Source organism: Dromiciops gliroides, chromosome 3, assembly GCF_019393635.1.
Source record: "Dromiciops gliroides isolate mDroGli1 chromosome 3, mDroGli1.pri, whole genome shotgun sequence".
NCBI lineage: Eukaryota > Metazoa > Chordata > Mammalia > Microbiotheria > Microbiotheriidae > Dromiciops > Dromiciops gliroides.
This window is the reverse complement of record NC_057863.1, coordinates 226758936-226764708: the sequence shown is the minus strand read 5'-3', so window position 1 is coordinate 226764708 and position 5773 is coordinate 226758936. Positions and strand designations below refer to the sequence as shown.

Genomic DNA, 5773 nt, shown 5'->3' with positions numbered 1-5773 from the left:
GGAGAACAGATTGAGAAGATCAATTAAAAGAATTATTAAACTTACTGGAAGCTATAATCAAAAAAAGAATCTTGATATAATATTACCAGAAATAAAGAAAATTGCTTTGACATTCTAGAACAAGAAGGTTAAGAAGAAATAGACAACTGATCACCACCTGAAGGAGATTCCAGGATGAAAACCTACAAGAATATCATAGCCAAGTTTCAAAACTCCTAGGATAATGGAAAATATTATAATCTGCTAGAAAAAAAAAACAATTCAAATACTGTGGAGCCACAATCAGAACTGCACAAGACCTAGCTTCTACTACACTAAAAGACTGCAGGTCTTGGAACACTATATATTGAAGAGCAAAAGAACTGAGGTTGTGACCAAAAATAATTTACCCAGTAAAGTAAAAGTCCTGGAAAGAAAAGCAAGACATACAATGAATTGTCAGACTGTCAGGTATTTGTCAGAAAAGAAATTTGACATATATGGTCAAGGAGAAATATAAGGCAAACATCAAACACAAGAGATTCAATAAGGTAAAACTACTTGCTTTTTATATATATAAATGTTACAAGTATTCTTAAAACTTCCATCAGTACTTGGGTAGTTTGAAAGGTTGGGGCTGAGTATGATGGAGGTGACTAAAAATAAAATTGTGTAACAAAAGGCCAAACGGAATAATTTATCTTATATGAATGAAGCACAAGAAGAACTGCTAAGTAGGAAACTGAGAGGGGTGGATGGCTAGAAGTAATGAAAGTCTACTTCCATCAGATCTTGGTTAAGGAAGGAACAACAAATACATGAAGCAGGGGATAAAAGTCTTCAAATGTTAAAGAAATCAGGAGAGGAGACAGGGTAAGGGTTTTTGAAGGGTATATAGATTAACATTTAGGAGTGTGGGAGAGAGGAAAAGGGAGGAACCCATAGAGGAATAGGTAGAAGGGGGAATAGAATAGGAGGGTTGGGGAGAGAATGAGGAAAATATATTTCATTAGGGTGTGTATTAGGAAGCTAGTGGTTGGAAGTGTATTAGAAGGAGGATAGGAAATAAAAGAGAGTTTTGCTTGTTATGATTCTCTCAAGTCTTGTATTTGACAGTCAAATTCTCTACTCAGCTCTGGTACTTTCATCAAGAATGCTTGAAAATCCTTTATGTCATTGAATATCCATTTTTACCACTGATAGTTTATACTTCAGTTTTGCTGAATAGGTGATTCTTGGTTGTAATCCTATCTCCTTTTCCCTCCAGAATATCGTCTTCCAAGCCTGCTGGGCCTTTAATGTAGAATCTAGTAAATCTTTTGCTATTCTGTGTCTCCACAATTCCTGAATTGTTTCTTTCTGGCTGCTTGCTATATTTTCTTCTTGACCTGGGGTCTCTGGACTTTGGTTGTAATATTCCTGTGAGTTTTCATTTTGGGATCTCTTTCAGGAGGTGATTGGTGGATTCTTTCAATTTCTATTTTACCCTCTGTTTCTAGAATCTCAGGGGAGTTTTCCTTGATAATTTCTTGAAAGATGTTGTGTAGGCTCTTTTTTTGATCATGGCTTTCAGATAGTCCAAAAATTTTTAAATTACCTTTCCTGCCTCTATTTTCCAGGTCAGTTGTATTTCCAGTGAAATATATCACATTGTCTTCTCTTTTTCACACTTTTACTTTTGTTTTATTGCTTCTTCGATTCTCATAAAGTCATTACCGTCCATTGCTTCAGTTCAAATTTTAGGAAATTGTTTTTGTCATTGAATTTTGTTTTCTTTTTTTTCCCCAAAGTTTATTCAATACGAAACATCTCTACACTTTTGATTGAGGAGGCTGACCATGTTCACGACAAAATCCACCTCTAAACTAGAATTCTGTTGCTGACCCAGCACTAGCCTCAGCCTTCTTGTCAGCACCAGGGGGAGCAGTACTTCGTCTATATACGTCTCTGTCAGCTTCACCACTAGTAAGCCTGGCAGGTCACTTACCCTCCAGGCCTTTAGGCCTTGGCCTTCCTGTCTCAGGATGACTTCTTCAGAGTATGGCAGGCACAATCTCAGGACACAGGTGAAGGTGATCCCAGAGATACTGAATGCCCTCATTGGTGAGATACCAGTAGAAATGCCTCCATGCAAATTGCTCCTTAACATAGCCATGAGACTTTAGAGACTGCATAGCCTTCATGACATGGAGATTGGGCACATTCTTCTCTGCCAGCTCAGGATGCTTTGGCATGTGGACATCTTTCTTGGCTACCATTACTCCCTCCTTAAGAAGGGCTTCGTAGATAGCAATGTGGTTCTTCTTGGACATCAACATCTCGGCGGCAGGTTCTCATCATTGAGTTTTTGTACCTCCTGTTCCAATTGACTTATTTTACTTTTGAAGGAGTTTTTTCCTATTCAGTGAAATTTTCTCCCTCTTCTTCCATTTGGCCATTTCTGCTTTTCAATGCATTCTTCCCCTCACTGGCTTTTTCTACCTCTTTTGCCTTTTAGCAGAGTCTGCTTTTTAAAGTGTTATTTTCTTCCATATTTTTTGGTCTCTCCCTTACAGAGATATTGGCTTTTTTTTCATGATTTTCTTGTGTCACTTTTAATTCTCTTCCCAATTTTTCCTCTACCTCTCTTGATTTTCAAAGTCCTTTCTGACACCTTCTTTGGCCTGAGATCAATTTTTATTTTTCTTGGAGGCTTTGACTTTGTTATCTTCTTTTGAGTGTTTTTATCTTCCTTGTCACCATAGTAACTTTCTGTGGTCAGGACTTTTGTCTGCTTTTTTCTAAATTTTCTAAGATATTTCTTGATTTTTAACTCTTTGTTAAAGTGAGGCTGTGCTTCCAAGGTCTAAGGCAAACTGTTCTGAAGCTGTTTTCTGAGATACTTCTAGGGACTTGTAAGTTTTCAGTTATTCCAAGGTGGTATCATCTAAGTATAGGTATCTCTACTTCTCTCCTGGCTGGTGCCCTGGTCTTTGTACAACCACAAGCACTCTTTTCTACCATGGAACTGTGATCAGGGATCTATTGTGGCCTCTAGTTCTGGTGTGTTATTGTTCCTCCTTGCCCTGGAACTGCCACACAAGACTGCAAACAGGATCTGAGTATGGGCAAAGAAACAGAGTCCTGCCCCCAGTGCCAGCAAAAAGACCCCTATGACTTATGAAAATGGCAACCCATCTACAGAGAAAGAAGTGATAGTATCTGAAAATAGATGGAAACACATTTTTTTTCTTTCTTTTTTTTTTCTTTGGTGAGGCAATTGGGGTTGTGTGGCATGCCCGGGGTCACGCAGCTGGTGGGTGTTGGGTGTCTGGGGCCGGATTTGGGCTCAGGTGCTCCTGGTTCCAGGGCCGGTGCTTTGTCCACTGCACCACCTAGCTGCCCCTGGAAACACATTTTAAAAAAATTTTTTTTTCTCTTTGACAATTCCTCAGTCTGAAGTTTTGGGAGTTTTTTTTACTGTTTTCACTCACAACCTAGCTAATGTGGGAATGTTTTCCATGACTACTCATGTATAACTTATTTTGAAATGCTTGAGTTCTAGTGGGTAGGGGGTGGGAATGGAGGAGGAAGAGGAGTTGGAACACAATTTTTTTAAAAAATTGATGTTAAAATTTGTTCTTACATATATTTTGGAAAATAAAATTCTATTCAATAAAAAAAAAGACCCCTATGGTATCTTTCTGATGACTTGTTCAAACCCCTTAGTATCTGTGGGCTGAGAGTCTGAGAAGCAGCTACTGATACTGCTGCTGATTCAGTGGCTCCCAAAGCCTGCTCCTGGTTTGGTAGGGCCCAGTCTGTGCTGGCACGGCCTGTGCTGGACTGTGTTCCACTCTCACCCAGGTATGACAGACCTTTCCTCCTGACCTTCTAAGTAGCTTTGTCAAGAACATGATTTCACCTCATGCTTGGCAGGGCATAATAGGACAGAATGGAAGAAAAGGACAAGGGACTTGACAAGAGGGTAGAGTAGAGTTGGACTGGCTCACCAAGGTCAAGAAAGGGATAGAAGAGTAGCTAGTGAAGGACTGGATGTCCTCAGAGAAAACGGGGAGGGGGGTGAGAGAATGGAGGTCAGAGTGTGGATGGAAAACAAAGTTTGGTATTGGAAGGCAGAGGAGAGGGAGAAGGAAAGCTTATTGACTGTGTGAGAAAATAATGAATGGCTTTGGGGACCATCCATGGAGGGAGGGGGGAAGGGGAGGATAATATTAAGATTGATTGGAATGACTTTGCTGGTGAACTCACGTAAAGTTAACCCAATTAAAACCACACCTACCTGAAAACACAAGGGGGCAGAGCCAAGATGGCAGAGAGGAATCAGCAAGCTGCCTGAGCTCTCCTTCTGTTCCCTCAAAAAGAACATTAAATCAAGCCTCTGGATGGATTCTGAAACTACAGAACCTGCAAAGAGACAGAGAGACACAGTCTTACAACCAGAGATAATTTAGAAAACTTCAGGAAATGTCGGTCTGACTCGGGCAAAAGGGAGGCGCAGCACAGGGCAGCAGCCCAGCGCCGAGGGGGTCGGGGCAAGTCAGCCAGAAGCTGCGGGCCACAGCCAAACAACTAAGGCCCCTGGACCCTGGCTCAAAAATCTGGTGGCCCAACCGGACAGTGGAAAAACCTACCTGTACCAGCCAAGAGGGCAAGGTGCCAGCTAGAGGGTCATGAACAGGATAGGCTCAACTAGGCCCACTGATCTAGCATGCTCAGACAGGAAGTGCCCAGGGAGGCAAACTGCACGCACTATAAAGGCCTCAGTGTAAAAAGCAGGTCACACAGCACCTGTACCCCTGCACAAGAAGCCCAAAACAGGGACCCTGGTGCCCACAGAGCAGACCTCAACTTAAAAAATAAATAAATAAGCTGCAATAATGAGTAAGAAGCAAAAAAGAGCCCTCTCCATTGAGAGCTTCTGTATCAACAGGGAAGAGGCAAACACAAACTCAGATGAGGACAATATCCTCAAATTGCCTACATGTGAAGCCTCAAGAGGGATGGTGAAATGGACTCAAGAACAAAAAGCTTTCCTGGAAGAGCTCAAAAAGGATTTCAAAAATCAATTGAGAGAGGTAGAAGAAAAAACGGGGAGAGAAATGAAAGCAAAACAAGAAAACTATGAAAAAAGAATCAGCAGCTTGGAAAAGGAAGCACAAAGATTGACTGCAGAAAACAATTCCTTAAAAAATTCATCAGGCCAAATGGAAAAAGGTGATTAATTTCACTGAAGAAAACAATGCCTTAAAAATTCTTTGGGTCTTTTGCCCAAAGAAATCATGGAAAGGGGAAAGGGACCCACATGTACAAAAATATTTATAGCTGCTCTTTATGTGGTAGCAAGGAATTGGAAGTTGAGGGGGTGCCCATCAATTGGGGAATGGCTGGACAAGTTGTGGTATATGAATACAATGGAATACTATTGTGCTGTAAGACACGATGAACAGGAGGAGTTCAGAGAAACCTGGAGGGTCTTGTGTGGGCTGATGATGAGTGAGATGAGCAGAACCAGAAGAACATTGTACACAGTATCATCAACATTGAGTGTTGATCTACTGTGATGGACTATATTCTTCTCACCAATGCAATGATACAGAAGAGTTCCAGGGAACTCATGATAGAAGAGGATCTCCAAATCCAGGAAAGAAAAAAAAACAACTGTGGAGTAGATGCTGCATGAACCATACTATTTCTTTTGTTTTTGGTGCTGAGGTTTTTCCTCATTGCTCTGATTTTTCTCTTATAACATGACTAATGTAGAAATATGTTCAATGTTATTATATGTGTGTGT

The 5773-nt window shown here is 40.8% G+C and overlaps 1 pseudogene; it reads right to left on the bottom strand.

Moving 5' to 3' along the window:
* Positions 1-1790: 1790 nt before the first annotated feature.
* LOC122747379 lies at positions 1791-2297 on the bottom strand (annotated as a pseudogene).
* Between the last annotated feature and the right edge of the window lie 3476 nt (positions 2298-5773).